Source organism: Chlorocebus sabaeus, chromosome 1, assembly GCF_047675955.1.
Source record: "Chlorocebus sabaeus isolate Y175 chromosome 1, mChlSab1.0.hap1, whole genome shotgun sequence".
NCBI lineage: Eukaryota > Metazoa > Chordata > Mammalia > Primates > Cercopithecidae > Chlorocebus > Chlorocebus sabaeus.
In genome coordinates, this window is record NC_132904.1 from 102,929,131 (window position 1) to 102,948,425 (window position 19,295).

Here is a 19,295-nt window from a genome sequence, read left to right on the forward strand (position 1 = left end):
GATCAAGAACATCTATACAGAAAGCAAATAATAAAAGTACAACTAGTACTAATGATAATAACATCTATGTAAAAACAGATTTCTGTATGCCAGGTGCTCTGCTGAACACTCTAAATATATTATTCCACTTAATTTAGTAAACCCCTTATAAGGTAAATATTTTCATTCCCATTTACGTATGACCAAAAACAAAGTTTAGAATGGCTAAGTAACTTGCTCTGGGTCATATTGCTAGTCCCTAGCAGAGGATTCAAAGGCATTATATCTGTCTGCCTATAAGCATGTGCCACTATGCAGCACTGATTTTTAAAATATATGCATAGACAAATAAGCAGAACAACAGGAAAGAAAACCAGAATGGGGAAATTGATCAAGGACATAAACTTTTTATAGATAGGAAGGTGTATGTCACACTATATAGTACAAATCTGGACACACAGTTTTAGTGAAGTGAAAGTCTATCAATTATGTCTCTCTCTCTCATCTATTTATCTATTATTCACCTTTTTGTCATCTATCTTGTCTATCTTCCTATCTACTTAGCTATCTATTTTTGCCTACCCAGCATCTCTTCTTTACAAAAATCACAGCATGAACACGTTAGGCAGCCTAGCTAATCAGGGTACCTCACTATCCTAGCACAGTGATTCGACCAGTGATGGGCACATGTCCCAAGAAGGGCCAGAGTCTTTGGGTAGGATCAATCTGGACACAGAGCAATAGAAGCATCCTGACCTATCTGAGACCATAATTGCTAAAGACTACATAAATATGGAACTGCCATGAGCTGTTTTTGCTGCTCAGAAAGAAAGCTTGCTTAGACATGAGGCAAACCAAGAGGCTACGGAAGGTCTCACGAGATAATTTTAATTCTGAGAGGCAGCTGTGTAGACAGTTCATGCCACCCCTTAGTTATCCAAGTAGAATGAGTCAAAACATTTTTTTAATGTAATTTGAAATCAGCTTCTGATATGATTTGAATGTGTGTCCCTGCCCAAATCTCGTATCAAACTGTAATCCCCAGTGTTACAGGAGGAGTCTGGCAGGAGGTGGTTAGATCACCAGGGCAGACTTCTCCCTTGCTGTTCTTTTGATAGTGAGTGAGTTCTCTCGAGATCTGGTTGTCTAAAAGTGTGTAGCATCTCTCCCTTTGCTCTCTTCTTACTTCTCCAGCCATGTAAGACGTACCTGTTTCCCCTTCACCTTCTTCCATGATTGTAAGTTTTCTGAGACTTCCCCAGTCATGCTTCTTATACAGTTGTGGAACTGTGAGTCAATTAAACTTCTTTTCTTTATTAATTACCCAGTCTTAGGTAGTTATAGCAGTGTGAGAAGAGATTAACACAGCTTCTCTCTAAGGCAAAGAGCACTGTCTCATTTCCATTTAAACTATGTCTTTTTATATTTTTCTGAAGATTTCATACTCTTTCTTCTCCACTTTTGTTGTGTGCTCTTTCTGCATTGTTAGTCCCCAATCTCCCTTTTGGCAAAGATGACTAATGTAGTGCATCCATGGAGAAACAATTTTGCTGCCTTTTAATGCAAGGCAATACATGCTAATTATCAGATGAGATTCTATCTGTATTGCTGGAGAATTAAAAAGTACCATAAAATTAGGTAGTTTTTGTCCCGAGTATCAGGCCACAAAGATATAAACATTAAAATCTGAAATACAAATGCATTATAGCAAATTCAGTCAAAACATGTTTGAGCCTGCTGTAGCTATGACCGTCACATAAGCCTCGTTTAATTCCTTCAGGCTGCTATAACAATATTTCATAAACATCTATTCCAGAATTCCCAAGAGTTGCACATTTCTCTATGCGGTATTCACTTGAGGAATCTCTGATATGTAATATAACCTTGGATAATCAACTGATGCCTCAGCTGAGTTAATGTTTTTATCAGTATGATTTAAATAAACTTTCACATTTTAGTGGCAAATTCAGTATAGTGTTTGGCTGCTTTATTAATAAATATTTGTCAAATGATGTATATATGTATATACTAGTGGAATGAAAAGTATATCCCTGCTACATGCTTTCTGTAATGTAAGAGATATATACTAGCCATTATTTTGAACACAAGGATATTATTTCACTCAAGATGTAAATTACATCTGTAGAATTATGAGGTGTGTTATGTAAAGCTCTCAATGAAACATACAAACAGGATGCCTGTTGAGTATTGGTTCTTAATTAGATGCACAAATATTAAGAGATTGTTGAGTGATCAAATAAGAAAACTGAAAATACCATGTATAGTGCTTCACACTGCAAGTTTTTCTGGATGCAGCTAGAGTGAGTTAAGATGGGAATAAATCTTAAGATGTTTTGAAGGAGGAATTTTTCTTCGTAAATCAGATTAGGAAATACAAGTTTTCAGTTTTGAAGAAAAGTTGGTTCAATTTACTTAAAATTAGGAAAATAGTTCCTGTACAAGAAAGGAATACTTTCCTTTTGGGAAAAGCCAAATAGGACTAATCATTGGTGAAACTTAGGAATGAAACTCTCAAACCCTCAATTTTAATCACTTATAAAAACAATTTATTTAGAGATTGTTACTAAAGTGCTTCCAAATTGCTTAAGCAAGTTGAAAGCAATTTCAGTAAAAGTGGCTTGGTGGGTCATTTCTGAGGAACTGCTTTGAGAACAATGATGATAAGATGGAAATCCACTGGCAGAAAGGCATGTGGAATACAGGTAAGATACGAAAATTGTTCTGGGAAAATCCTTCAGCTTTTAATCTCACTGGGTTTCAATTCACAGAAGTTGATAAAAGCTTCACTCCTTACAGAGTAGCTGAGTGGATTTCTTTAGCACAAGTGGAGGACACCAGAGATTTTCAATTCCAGGCATGTAGAAGAGATATTATTTGATATGTAAGACGTTGTAATTTATACATGGTTTTTAAGTTACATAACTTTCAGCTTCCAGAATTTTTCTAAGAATCAAGACTTTACTTCTCTAATAAATCAAAAATGTTGTTTTTATTAATTGTCCATGTATTTTTTTCTAAAACTTTGCTGTTTAGGGTTCAAGACAACGAAATAAATCAAGAAATAAAGCATATTTTAAACAGCCTTGTCAGGTATACCCCACCACCTAGCCGCCCACTGACATTTCCATTACCTGGAATGTATAAAGAAAAGAGTTGTTGAGCTCTTCAAAGATTAGATGGTATATAAATAGCAATGTTATAGAAGGGAAATTGGAAAGTCAAAGAGAATAAATTTGAAATATATGCATTGACTTGATCTATGAGCACATTTTAGAATAATAAATATTCCTGTGATAGCAGCTTTATGCAGATAGCACCAGGAAGAAGAAAAGCAGTCATTCAAAGCAGCTGAGGAGAAAGCAGATCATAAGTCAGAAGATAGAACTTTAAAATGAAAATTTCCCACTAAACAGTAAAGGTAGAAAGTGTCTTTTCAGTGACCCTGAGTTTAATCACACAGACGCCCATCTAAAACAATCACATTAAATATCCACACCAGATGATATGGACAGGAATTCACTGATTGACATCAGGACTAAAGAATACCCCCTTCAAAATGTCTATAGAGTTCGGAAAAATACATTTTCCTCAGCTCCCTGTTTCCACCAACCCTTCAGTTTTTATGTCGATTGGTATAAAAAATTTTGGCTCATGAAATTGACTAAAAATAGATTAATTTTGTACAATTTATATGGAAGTAAACACAAATTTTAAAGGAATAATTTGATGATATGTTTAATAAGTAAAAGAACAATTTCACTGAATATATTAGTATCTCCCTAAAAGCATCCTTTTGAACACAGTCTTAGTAATGGTTGGTATATATTTTGTTTTATCCATTGATACGTTAAGTCCATGTTCATTCAAGTCCTAAGAGAACTCATTAGCTAAAGAAACAATTCAGCAAATGTTTTTGTAAAGTGAGCAATTACTTCCTATTCTTATGTGTCACAACATTTTTATGAGTTTTTCTTCAAGTAAAGTAGAACTATAGTGTCATTCTAGCTGATGAGACATGAAGATGGAACAGTGTGGTGAATTGTATTTAATAGTGTGTGTTAAACATGGATGTGAAACCTGGATGTTTAATTGATATCAGAAAATATCAAGTATCTGTAGCCAGAAGGTTTTTTTCTCCTGTGAAATACATTGTGCTGTATTACATTTACATTTTTATAATTTTTTTACTAGTATCTTTGTACTCATTTTTTTTAAATTTGGAAAATATATGAGTATAAGGAAAATATGAAAAAATAGTACAAGTTATGGCATGTACCCTTACCTAGATTCATCATTAACATTTTGCCGTGGTTGCTTGTTTTTTTCCTCTCTCTCTCTGAATTATGTTTATTATTATTTAAAGCTGAAAATAAAATTTGGCCAGTGGGATCCTAATTACGTACTAGGATCTGTGTACGCATACATGCACATGCACATACACACACTATTTTTCAACCATTTGAAAGTAAGAATCTGACTTCATGGCATTTTATCCCTAAATATGTCAACAAACAGATACTAACAATAAGATATTCTTCAACAGAATAGAAGCACCATCATTACAACCAAAATAAAACCCTCAATAATATTATCTTATATGAAGCCTATATTTAAGCTTTCTCAATTGTCTTCAAAATGTTTGTTATGGCTTTTTAAATTTTCATGATAGTAAAAATTTTTTGAGTCAAACTAGCTGTCTTGAAGAATGTTCCACATTTCAAATTGGTTTGATTCCTTCCTTATGATGAGCTCCAGGTTAAACGTGATTGACAAAAATACTTCTCATGGAGTAAGCACCTAAAGAGACAAAAATGTCAGGCTGCCTCATTATTAGTGATATCAATGTTTATCATTTGGTTAGGATTTGTGCTATACCTGTGTTTCTTTTCCTATAAGATAAGCTTTTGTTTTTTCGTAAGTTACAAGCTATCTATTTGGTAACATTTTTGGATTGAATTAATGACGTACATGCCAATAACTTTTCATCCAGTGTTGTGTGTGTGTGTGTGCTAATTTGGATTAGCACATGGATTTTTTTTAAATTTTATTATTATTTTTGATGCTCAAAATATTCCATATCTGGCCTGTGAAAATCTCTTCAGATGGACTTCCATGTTGTTTTAACACGACTTCATTTGTTTTTGAATATTTTCTTGCTTTCTGGCATAACAATATGTCCTAGGCTCATCTTGTACTTCCCCTGACCCAAATCTGTCATTTTTCTAAGAGGACTTGATTTTAGTCAGAAATGAAATATAGAAACAAGATGTGAGCTCTAGGTTTGCTTATTGTTAATGAGTTGTCAGGGCTCCTAGGCATTTCAGTGAACAGAGCTAGAACATATATATACACACATACATATATATTTAAAACTTGTGGATTTACTGTGTTTAGCAGTGGTTGAGTACAGGGGAGAAACTGACTAAAAAGGAAAAACAAGGGTGTTTGAAAAAACTGTTCTGTATCTTGATGGTGGTGGTGATTATATAAGTTTATGTATATAAATGTAAAAAATACATGAATTCATACTCATACATTAAATTCAAGTCCAACTCCAATCAGACTTCTCCTTACTTTCCTTTATTTTAAAGTTGTATCTCCCTTCCCCATTGAGAACCCTGGTTCTCAACACCAGTATATTTACTCATATGCTCTCCCTTACAGCAAATATAAAATAGATTAAAATAGTTTCAAATTTCAACATCAATGTAACTACCAACGATGGCAAATCTAGTAAGTAAAATTTAAGATTTTTTGCATTCCTTTTCAATCTCACAATAGATCTTATTAATGGGTAAAGTTTATGTACTGTGTTTAAAAGTCACTTGGATTACTTTATATGAATAACAAAACCACATAATAAAACTATATGTTTTTACAAATATACAGTAAGGTTCATATGTATTCAATTTCACAGTTTGCTTCTTTACAATATTTTTGAACATGTAAAACCTTTTCCTGGTTAAAAAATGAAAAATAATAGAAGAGATACCATATTCCCATCCAATCTCCTACATTCTATTTCAATTTTGTTTGCAAAAATAAGTATATATTTTTATTTCTTCTTTCTTGCCCAAATGTTAGTACATCATAAATACTCTTTTGAACCATGCTTTATTCATTAACACTATATTCATACAAATATTCCTCATTCCTCTTAACTGCCACAGAGTAACCTATTGCATGAATGCGCCAAAAATATTCAACCAGTCGCCAATGGACATTACTTTCTCATCTTTTATTGGGATGTACAATGCCCCAGAGAATGCCCCAGAGAATAATCTGATGACATGTTTTGTATTTAAGGAGGTTTACTTATAAAGTAGATCCCTAGAGGTAAGAAGGCTGAGTTAAATAGTAAATACATATATAGTTGTTACGTATTACTAAATTCCTCTCCAGAGCAGATGTACCATTTTATACTCCTACCACCAATGGAGGTGCTGAGAGATCTATTTTCTCACAATCCCACAGGCTCACCAAAGGAGTGTATTATCAATTTTAGCTAATCCTATATGTGAGAAATTACAGCTTAGTGCAGTTTTAATTTCTGCTTCTCTTATGTATAAAGCTGTGTATATCTCTGTATGTTTAGTACTGATTTTAATGGATTTTTCCATTCATGCTTTTGTTTAATGTTCAGTGGAGATTATAGCCTTTTTTACCTTGATTTTAAGATACTTTTAAGAGTTAAAGAGATTCATCTAATTATGAATAGATTGTAAATATTCTCTCATTTTTAATTTTGACTTAATTATATTTTATGCAATCATATTTCTTATTGCATATTATTGAATATAAATAATTTTATTGCTGCAAGGTAGAATTTATAATACTTTTCTTTATTTTTTCTCAATTTTTAATCAAATTGGAAAAGCTTTTCCCTCAACCACACTTAGATTAAAAAGAATTCTTATTTTTCTAGTAACTGATATAGTTTCATTTGTTGCATTTAGATATCAGATGGATTTGCAGTTTATTTCTTTACATGATCTTCATTTTGAAATCAGTGTTGTCATTTTTAAATGGCTAACCACTTGTTCCAATCTACTTATTGAAAAACGATTTGGATGCCACCTTCATAATGCAGTAAATTTCCAAGTATACTTGGGCCAATTTGAGGGACTTCTGCCTTAATGTCTGTCTGTCTGTTCATGTACCAGTGCAACACTGTTTCACCTAAAGAGGATTTATGATACCATAGTCTATAGATTATTTTTCTCAGTCAAGAATACGTGTTCAATTTTGTTAAAGCTTTTTAAGTATCCATCATACGATTTTTCTTCTTAGATATATTAAGATGACAAATTATAGTTATGGTTTTTAAAAAATTAAACCATCCTAACATTTCTGGAATAAATCCCCCTCAATCCTAGTGAATTATTTTTCATGCAGTATTGGATTATGTTTGCTAATATTTTATTGAAAAAATTGGTATTGATAGTCAAAGTAAAATATAAAGTAAAACTATAAAGTGAAATATAAACACAAAGTGAAATATAAAGTGAAAACTATAGAATTATCTTTTTTGGTTTTAGAAAATTTACTTCTTGTTGAGAATCACTTTTCTGACAACTTAACAAATGTCTTCTATGAAATTTCGAGTCCTTTTTTTGTTTTGATATATTCTTCAATAGATTTCTCTATTTATTATAAGAAAACTATTTTTGTTTAAAAATTTTATTTATCTTACCTGATATCTTTTTCTGTGTCAACATTTTCTTTCTTCTCTTTTCAGAGACAGGGTCTTGCTCTGTCACCCAGGCTGGAGTGCAGTGGCATGATCATAACTCACTGCAGCATCAAACTCCTGGAGGCAAGCAATGCTCTCATCTCAGCCTCTCAAGTAGCAGGGGCCACAGGCATGCACAACGATGTGTAGCTAATTTCTTCCTTTTTTTTTTTTTTCAAAGATGGGGGTCTCACTATGTTGTCCAGGCTAGTCTTGAACTGCTGGTCTCAAGCAATTATGTCATCTCTGTCTCTCAAAGTGCTGGCATTTCAGGTGTGAGTGACTGTCTTTTTTTTTTTTTTTTTTTGACTCAGAGTTTTGCTCTTCTATTCCAGGCTAGAGTTTCTATGGCATGATCTTGGCTCACTGCAACCTCCGCCTCACAGGTTCAAGCAATGCTCCTGCCTCAGCCTCCCAAGTAGCTGGGATTACAGGTGCTCCCCACCATGCCTAGCTAAATTTTGCATTTTTAGCAGAGACGGGGTTTCACCATGTTAGCCAGGCTGGTCTCAAACTCCTGATGTCAGGTGATCTGCCCGCCTTGGCCTCTGAAAATGCTGGGATTACAGCCGTGAACCACCACGCCTGCCCCCACCATCCTTTTTAACTCAATAAAGCATAGAGATCAAGAGCATACACTCTGGTATTAAATTTGACTTTAGTTAAAATCTTAGTTTAAACTGCTACTATATGATCTTGAGAAACTTAATTTACTCCTTACGCTTTAGTTTCTTGATCTGTGTATTACCTAACTTACAAAGTTTTTGTGAGGAACAAATTAGTCAATATGAGGCACCAGCACATAATAAGTGCTTAATAAGTATTAGCTATTGTTATTCTTATCATTCACTCATTTATTCATCAATTCATTAAACATGTCAAAACAGCATTGAGAAACTGAAAATGCCACATATTGTGTTTGATACTAACGCTACAAATGTGAATGACGTAGATCGTATTCTAAAGATAAGATCACACTGTAAAGAGAAAGCCAGACAAATATGGTGATCAGGAGAGGTACAAAGAGAGACCAGAAAGAAAACTAAACTTTGATTATCATTTCATGTGGAGCAAATGACAAATTCGAGGGCCCAGAAGTACTTACTATTTCAGGAAATCACCGGGTCTGAGCGTGTGTACTGAAAGGGTATGCAAGTGCTAGATTTTGAAGGGCCTTTTAAATCACGTCATAGAGTTTGAACTTTATCTCTGCAGTGATGGACAATAATTAAGCATGTAAAACAATGTCGAGTTATGATCCAATTCGTGTTCATGAGAGATTATTTTGTCAGCAATGTGGAGAATGGGTGGGAAGAGGAAAGACAAAATAACCAGTAGAAGAAACAGTTGCCAGACTTTACAGTACCTAAGAATTATCTGGGGAACTTATGTAATAGTATAAATTGTCAAGCCCTATTCTCAAAGATTTCTAATTAGCAGGGCTAGTGTAAGACCCTGAATCAGAATTTTCAAGGAATTTTGCTGCTAATGGTTGCTGATGGTTGTCATGCACTGAAAAAGAAGGCCATTGTAATTGTCCAGATAAAAGATATTTAAACTGTTGTATAGCAGAAGTGGTAGGGATGGAGATCAGAAATAATTATGTCTATATCTATGTCTATCCGTTTATCTATCTATGTGCATGTGTGTTATGAACTCCAGAACTGTGTCCTTGCAAGATTCATATGTTGAAATCCTAACCCCCAATGGGATGGTATTAGGATGTAAGGCCTCTGGGAGGTAATTAGAGTATGAGGACAGAGACCCTATAGTGGGATTAATGTCCTTATTAAAACAAGAAGAAAGTCAGCTAGGATACCAAGAGAAGATGGCTATCTGCAAAGCAGGAAGAGAGCCCTTACCAGAACCCAACCATGCTGGTACCTTGATCTTGAACTTCCCAGCCTCCAGAACTATGGGACATGAGTATTGTTTAAGCCACCCAGTCTATGGTATTCTGTTTTAGCAGTCCAAACTAATATACACACACACCAAAATTTTTAGTACAAACTTATGGTTTAATAAATTCTATAAATTTACCAACAACATATCTTGCTAGTATAATTATTTACATTTCTTCTACACTTTGTTAGTTTGGGGAAATTTTAATACATCCTTAAATTCAAGTTTTATTTCAGTCTTAGAACAAAAAATGCTGACAGCACAGTTTAGCTGCCAGGAAGATTGTTGGAGGAGAAGATTAAAATCAAATACAAAGAGGGAACTAATGTTAACGTCACCAAAACCAAAGAGAATATAAAATAAGATAAGATTTGCAGAAGATGAGTTATCTTCCCATTGTAGTGAGTTTAAAGTGTTTCTGAGCCATCTGGGAAGCCTTCAATGGCATTAGGAATCTAGATCTAGAACTCAGAGAATAGATTCAGACTGGGGATAAAATTTAGGAACCATCAGCATATTTGTAGTGCCAGCCAAAGCCAGAAGAGTGGACAACACTACCCAGGGAAATTGATCGAGTGAGAAGAGAAGACGACTCAGGAAAGAATTTTGTGAAAGCATCAGAGGCAGAAAGAGGAAAATAATTTAGAAAGAGGCTAAGTAAAGCTATATTAAGGCCTAAAAAATAAATAGAAGAAGTGTTATTGTGTAAACCATGAGAACAGTGGAATTTGAAGAGATAAAATGATGGTGGATGGTGTCAGATGCCTCAGGGAGGTCTGTAAATAAAAGAGAGTTCAGAAAATGCAAACCAAAGATGCTCCAGGGATATGAAGAAGCTCCAGTGGCTGCATCTGAGTTGCAGTGAGAGCAGTTTCACTGCAATGCTGAGGGCAACAGCCAGGTTCTCATAGTACGTGAGCGAAGGAATGTAAGCAAGGGAAGGCAGCATATACGAACAAACAATTGTTTTGAATTGCTGCAGAACAGAGGGAGGAAATGGGGCGAAACTTCGGAGGGATGTGGCATGTTTTCTAAGATAGGAGATACCTGAACCTATTCTGTAAGTAGAGAAGGGTCTGGTCGGGAAGAAGAGAGAAAGGGGATAATTATAAAGATAGCATTAGGTAAAACCTAGGGAAGGGACAGGACCTCTTGCATGATGAAACTGCATGAAGAAAGAAAGCAGGTATATGAGCATAGATTTGTTTGGAGATTAGGGTTCTGTGAAGTAGAGTGAGTTGATGCCTGACATTCTCTAATCTTTTTTTTGCAGTAAAATGAACAGGGTTGTCTGCTGAGGGTAAAAGGATTAAAACCTTTGAAGATACTAAGTGTTGATAATATTACAGTGCATTGCTCTTACTCCACTGTATTTAACTGTCCGGGGGAGGGGCGTGAAGAAAACCTGATTTATTTTAAAATAATACAAACCTTATAATCTGTGATGAGATTAAAGCAGACCTTTCTGCAGATATTCTGATTGTTTCTCTTCTTTATTGATGCTGCTGCTAGGCTAAGCGTGTGCTTAGCTTGCCTTTGAGTCATTCAGCAATAAAACATTTGAGAAAAGCCACTAAGATCTGGAACAGCTGCGTTTAGCAATGGAAGAGCAGAGGGAAGAACATGCAAAGTTCGTGCCGAAGGCCTTGATAAAGTTTGCAGCTGAAACATTTTTGCGATTCCAATCCTCATGGCTCTGTGACTTGCCTCCAGTTGCTGTTGGCAGCCCTTACATGTACATAGCCACAGGAAAGGCCGCAGAGCCATTGGCTCAGACCTCACTTTGTGGGATCATCTTCTTCTGGTACAGTTTGAGTTTGTGCAAGTCCCCAAGGCCTTAGCTAGACACTCAGAAAGGATGAAACTGTGCTCGTGCTAATGGATTTAACTAAGTTTTGGTGCTTCTTCTGAGCCCTGTTTCAAAGATTTTACATGTATTAACGAATTCAGTATTCCTCACAACCCTATGAGACAGGCACTAATATTAGCTTAGTAAGTAATTTGCCCATGGCTAAGGCTATTAAATGGCAGGGCTAGGATTTCAACCCAGCCATTGTCCCTTTCCTTGTTACAGTGAGAAATAATTAGGAAAATGTGAACTAGTGTTTGACAGTTAAAACCCATTTCAGTAAAGAAACGTATGTGGGAGAAATGATGAGGTGGGGAGAAGGGGATGTTATATAGTAGCAAGAATCTCAGCTTTGACATTGTTCTTAAAACAAAGAAAACAAGTCATCTCAGTTCACAGGCAGAGATAAGTTTTCAAGGTCCAGTCATGTTAATTTCTCCTTGTAAAAAAAAATCAATAAAACTATTAAATGAGTGTTTAATAATTTTGAATTAATGCCCTGCGACCACTTCCTGATGTTCAATGGCCCTGAGAGTTTGGGTGACTGGCTGGGGAACAGTGACTCCATGTTAGGGTTAGGTACATGCTTCATGCATGGAAGAAAGTTCAACGGTCCCTAAAAGCAGTCCCATAGGTGTACCCTGCAGAAAATTTCATCAGTTTGACCACTCAGGTATCCGTTATTCTTTTGCTTCTGTTTAGCAAGTTAGAAAGAAGAAAGCAAGCAAACTTGGAGAAAAATTAAAAAGTAAATTGAAACTTACATAGATTTTTTATAGAAAAAGAACAAAAGTATCAGAAGAGCAACAGTGGGAATGGTTCTCCCGTCTCTCGTTTGCCTCCCCAGCCTCCCCAGCAATGCATAGGTCCATTTTGACTATACCAGATATTCTGATTGAGCACTGTGCTCTTTCCACTTACTGTGTAGAATTCTTTCTTATTTTTTCTTTTTTTTTTGAGACGGAGTCTCACTCTGTCACCCAGGCTGGAGTGCAGTAGCATGATCTCGGCTCACTGCAAGCTTGCCTCCCGGGTTCAAGAGATTCTCCTGCCTCAGCCTCCTGAGTACCTGGCTTTACAGGTGCGTGCCACCACGCCCAGCCAATTATTTTTGTATAAATTTTACTAGAGATGGGGTTTCACCATGTTGGCCAGGCTAGTCTTGAACTCCTGGCCTCAATTGATCCATCTGCCTCAGCTTCCCAAAATGCTGGGATTACAGGCATGAGCCACTGTGCCTGGCCCTGTAGGATACTCTTTTAACAGCAAAACTTTCCATTGTTTTCTTTTTGTGTAGATTCTCCTTCTCTTGTTTCTCATTTGGCGAATGTTTACACTGGAAATCATTTTAGTTCCAAATTAAAATCCCACCTCTTCATGAAGATTTGCTGATTATCTTCAATTGTAAGAGATTTTCTACGCTTCTGAACCCCACTTTTCATTTATACCAATTGTGCAGCATTTAACAAAGTCTGCTTTTTATGTTTATTTGCATCGGTTGCACAACTAGCTTTGAAGTAGAGAGTGGTGGTATTTATGGTATTTGCATGCCTGGCCTGTTGGGACTGTCAGTGTTAGCATCCTGTCCCTTCCCACTCCTCCCCACCAGTTGCTTACTAACAACTTCACAGGGGAATGAGTACATGGCTCAGCTCATTGTAATCTTCACTGGGATCAATTTATTATCAATTTATTAACTTTGCAAGGAAGAGGCTCTCATTCTTTTTTTTTTTTTGTATTTTTTGGTAGAGACAGGATTTCACCATGTTAGCCAGGATGGTCTCAATCTCATGACCTCGTGATCCACCCGTCTCGGCCTCCCAAAGTGCTGGGATTACAGGCTTGAGCCACCGCGCCTGGCCGGGGCTCTCTTTCTGTTGAAGTTGCTAACCTGAAAATATGTGAGCATGGAGCTACTGGCAGCCATTTGTCAGCCTTTGCATAAAGCTTATCTGAGAAAGGTGCCAATCAAAGAGAAACAGAGTCAAGAGAAAAGGGAGACTGAGCCCTGAACTCTAGGAGTAAGGTTTGCCTGGAGTGAGTTTCCTTGTACAATACTTCCCATTTACCTTAGTCATATTCTTCTACTTTTTTGCTAACAATCATTTGTGTTATGTTTTCAGTTTTATCAAGAGTCATAAATAATAAACTGACAAATTTGTAAGTCATTTAATATCAAGATTCAGATATAATTTATCTCTTTTCATCTTTTATATAGACAACTGGAAAAGTGAATGAATTAATGAAGGAGTGGTGCTTCAGAAAACTGTCTTTAATTCTCCCAATTGCATGCCCTGGAAAAATCCAAGATCTCGCTTTCTGCTCCAGCCAATTGAGCTTATATTTGTGATTCCTCAGCTTAGTATTTATTTACCTAGGAATCTAGACTGTTTGTTGGACGCTCTCCCTTCTGACATGTTTTCCAGAGTGATACTTTATCTATTGAATATAAAAGAACAAGCAATTCGACTGCTCTGTTCAAGCCCCAGGTGGAGAGAGGAAAATTCTGGATTTTAAACAGGTGGATAGATGTTAAGTCAGAGGGGCTCCGATGCATTTTGTACACACTGCACAAGCATTTCAAGGACTCACATGTATTATGCTTCTATCATTTAATTTTTCCTGGTTTCTTTGATTACATCTTTATAGCATTTTTCTACTTTTTAATTCTTTATCATAGCTTTATGAGATATATTTCACATATCATAAAATTCACCCATTTAAAGTACATAGTTCAGCAGGTTTCAGTATATTCAGTGTTATGCAACCATCACCACTATCTACTTTCTGGACATCTCATGATTCCCAAAAGAAACTCCGCACATATTAGCATTCATTTCCTGTCCCTGAACAATCCCACTCCCTGGCAACTACTATCTGTTTTCTGTCTGTATGGATTTGCCTGTGGTAGATACTGCACAGACAGAATCTTATCATTCTTTTGTGTCTGACTTCTTTTACTTATCACATTGTGTCAAGGTTCATCCATGTTGTAGCATGTATCAATACTTCATTATTTTTTATTGGCTAATATTTCTTTGTATATATATACTACTTGTTTCTCCATTTATCAGTTGATGGGCATTTATATTGTTTTCACATTTTGCTATTATGAATAATGTTTCTACAAACACTCATGTACAAGTCTTTGCAATAAGCATTTCATTTCCTTTGGGTGTACACCAAGGAATGGAATTACTGGGTACTATGGTAATCATATTCTTCACTTTTTGAGTAAGTGCCAACTGTTTTCCAAAGGTGCTGCACCTTTTTACTTACACTAGCAATGTATGAGGGTTTCCATTGTTTCTGCATCTTCACCAACAATTGCTAATGTCTTTATTACTGTGATCATTCTGGTGGATGTGAAGTAGTATCTCATTTTGGCTCTTATTTACATTTATTTAATGACTAATAGTGCTCAGCATATTTTAATTTGTTTATTTGCTGTTTGTTTGTTTGTTTGTTTGTTTTTGTTTTTTTTTAGACAGAGTTTCACTCATGCTGCCCAGGCTGGAGTGCAATGGTGTGATCTTGCCTCACTGCAACCTCCACCTCCCAGGTGGAGGTTCAAGTAATTCTCCTGAGAAGCAGGAGAAGCCTTCCATTGCAGGATGGAATGGTATTTCATCTCCTGGAGGAGAAGCAATTCTTCTGCCCCAGTCTCCCGAGTAGCTGCGATTACAGGCATGCACCACCATGCCCAGCTAATTTTGTAGTTTTAGTAGAGATGGGGTTTCTCCATGTTGGTCAGGCTGGTCTCGAACTCCCGACCTCGGGTGATCCGCTGCCTCGGCCTCCCAACGTGCTGGGATTACAGGTGTGAGCCATTGCGCCCCTGCCTATTGGCTGTTTTTATATTATCTTTGGAGAAATACCCATTCAAATCTCTCGCCGATTTATTCCTTGGGCTATTTGATCTTTTTATTGTTGAGTTCAAAGAAGTCTTTATATATCCTGAATACAGGTCCCTTGGCAGATATAACATATTCAAATTTCAAATATTTTCTCCCTTTCTGTGGGTTGTCTTTTCACTTTCTTAATGATGTCCTTTGATATACAAGTTTTTATTTTAATGAATTCCAGTTCATGTATTTTTTATTTTGTCTTTTATGCTTTAATTGTCATTTCTAAGAAACCATAGAGTAACTCAAGGTGGTGAAGATTTCAGGAATTTCTTAATTGTAGTAAATGGTCTGTGGAGGTAGTTGTTCACAGATGTCTGAGGCCTTTTATCTTTCCAGGGGGATCTGACTGAGACATGATTTTAGTAACAGCTATTCATTTGGAGGAGGGTGTTGCAAAGATCTCCTGCACAGGAAGCTTGGGGGTCTCCCGAGATTTTAAAAATTTTTCTTTACACAACTCTTGAAGAAATTGCACACATCACAGGCTGTGACACTCAGAGCATTCTCTCAATCACCTACACCTTCCTTCAATAACACATATACCTTCTCCCCAAGGTATCACCCCTGGGTCTGGGGCAGTTGTGGCATAGAGATGTACTTGTCCTGCTGGTGCCCAAGACCATGATTCTGTCTTTAAGTTCCCCCAGTAAATCACACTTTACTGACAAACTGGATGGCTGCCTCCATTTTTTGGTTTCTTGATGCCTTCAGCATTTGGGGGGTAGCTTTGCATATACAGCCTTTCCATGGGATAAATCCCACATTGAAAGTGGCATATTAAAATCTCCAATTAATAAACCTGTGATTTTTTTGTCTTCGATTCTGTCAGGTTTTTCAATATGTATTTTGGTGCACTGCTGTTAGGTGAATAATTTTTATAATCATATCTTCCTGATGAATTTATGGTATTATATAAAATATCCTTCCTTATATGTATTAATGACTTTTCTTGTAAAGTCTATTTTGTCTGATAGCAGTATTATTACTCCAGCTCTCTTTTGGTTACTGTTTGCTTGATGCATCTTTTTCAATTTTTGTACTTTTAATTAGTTTCTGTTTTTGAATTTAAAGTGTATCACTTTTAGACAACATAGAGCTGGAACATTTTTTAAAAATCCATTCTTCCAATCTCTGCCTATTGATTGGAGTGTTTAGTCAATTTACATTTAATGTGATTACTGATAATGGAGGATTTACACCTGCTATTTTTCTATTAGTATTTGTTTTCTATTGGACTATGTTTCTTCTTATTCCTGTATTCCTCAATTTCTGTCTTTCAAAAATATTAAATGGATATACTCCAGTTTATTTTTAATTTCCTTTTTCTTTTAGTCCATATTTTTAGTAACTTTCTTAGTGGTTGTTCTAGAGGTTACACTTAACATCTTAATGCAATCTAGTGGAGAATATTACTTACTTAATTTTACAGTACATAAAAATTGTTTTGCTCTAATAAAACTTCATTCTTTTGTCCTTGTTTTGTGTTATTATTATACAAACTGTATCTTTATATGTTACAAGATTATCAATACAAATATATAATCTTCCTTTATGTCGTTGTCTTTTAAAATAGGAAAAGAGTGACAAACAAAAAATACCTTTTTATTGTCTTTCGTAGTACCTATATGGTTAACTTTACTGGTGCTCTCACATCATCATGTGGATTTGAGTTACCATCTAGTGTTCCTTTATTTCATTCTGAAAGTCTCCTTTACCTATTTTGTAGAGCAGGTCTGCTAGCTCTGAATTCTGTTTTTGATAATTTAGAAATGTCCGTTCACTTTTGAAACAGAGTTTAAGTGTATGTAGAATGCTGAGCTGACAGTCTCTTTTTTAACACTTTGAAACTTTGACAATGTCATTACAGTTTTCTGGCTTACATGCTTTCTGATGACAAATCAGCTATTAATTTTATTAAGATTTTCTTTTATATAGTAAGGTTTTCTCCTACTGCTGTTTTTAAGATTTTTCTCTTTGTCTTTTTGCCATTTGGAATATGATACGTCATAGGTGTTGATCTCTTTGAATTTATTCTATTTAGAGTTCATTAAACTTTTTGAATGTGTGGATTCATATTTTTCATTAAATTTGGGAAGGTTTTAACCATTTTCTCAATTTTTTAAATCCGTTTTTTGTTTTTCTTCTATTTCTGGGAATTCCATTATATATAGCTTGGTACACTTAATGGTGTTTTTCAGTTCCCTGAGGTTTGTTTATGTTTCTTTCTTTTGTTTTTCTTCCTTTTGTTTTTCTTCATGCTCATAAGATTGGGTCATTTCTATTGACATATCTTCATATTTGATGATTCTTTCTTCTTCCAGCTGTAATCTGTCGTTGAACCTTTCTATTAAAATTTTTACTTCAGTTGTACTTTATAAGTTTATAATTTCTTTTTGGTTCTTTTCAGATAATTTTTTTCTTTATTAATATTTTCTCTTTAATAAGACATAATTGTCACTCTTTCCTTGAATTCTTTAGACATGGTTTCCTTTAGTATATATATATTGATCATTGATTTAATGTTTTTGTATACTATGTTCATACTTAAAGTTTCCTTATGAAATGTGTTTGCTGCTTTTTCTTGTGTATGTGGCATACTTTACTGTTTGTTTGCATGTTTATATATTTTTTTGAGTACTGGTCATTAATATATTGTGACAATATTTCTGTCTCACAAAGATGTATTGTATTCCTGTATCTATGTTGTCATTTGAGGTTTTCTTTTTGCTGCGTATTTGCTTGCGACTTTCAGGGAGTCGTTCTGTGCATTCTGTCTGCCCTGCTGTGTGTGTCTACTTAGTTCTCTGCTCGCTTCTTAATAAATGTTTTTGTCTTTATTTCTAAGCTTGGCTTTCTAAGAGTAAGCCCTTGATGATTATAACCTCGTGGTTAATGATTGACCAGAAGATTTCTCTAAATGAGTTTCCTATATGTCTCCCCACCTTTTATTTTTTGGCATCAGTTTACAAGATAACCTTAGCTTTTACTTCCTGTTTGATCATGGCCTTAAGGCCAAGAAGAGATGAGTGACTATTGATTTTCCTTCCTCAGGTGTTTGCTATGTATGCACACAGCATTGCACATGTTCTGTCTTTTAGATTCCTAGGAATCTGTAGAAGCTTTCAAAGTTCCTTACTGTGATCCCTGTACCCCTGCTGAGCTGAGCCCTGGGTTAAATCAAATAGCTACCACATCTTGAGAATACCCACTTTCTAGGAATCTACAAGTTTATGCAAGAGTTTCACTGTACTTTAGGGATGGTGCTTTTCACAACATTTCAAAAGTAATCCGATTTCTCTGTTATCTGCAATTTGCCTGCTTTTGGTTACAGAGCTCCTGAGCAGGGGAGGGAAAGAAGATGCAGATAGCCCCACGTTAAAATGTTACGGAGTATGCTGTCTTATTGAAATTCACTAGGTATCTCGGGTAGATGATTCTCAGTTCATTTTGCAGCTTCGGTTAATTGCCTGCATTCTGCAGTGGTTTATTTCTGGCTTTTTTTTTTTTAGTCTGTACTGCTATAGTTTAAGAGGGAGAGTGAATTCATAGAGGCGGTCACTTGGCCATTCCAGAAGTTGATTGCTGCTTTTTGTTTCTTGATTATATATTTTTCCTTATACTGTTATCAAACTCTTCTTCTATCTATTTAGTATTTTCCAAGATAATAATCATATCATGAACTTACAATCCTTTGTATTTTCCTCTTATTATAGTGCCTATAGTAAATATTCAACAAACAATTGAAAGTTGCTATGTGATATGTTGCCAGATATCCCACGGGGTAGAAAATCGTGAATGATTAAGAATTACATTTATTTCATTTAATCCCTGCCACAATTCTTTTAGGAAATTGTTATTATCTCCATTTTACAGTGGCCTAGAGAGCTACATATTTACCTTACTA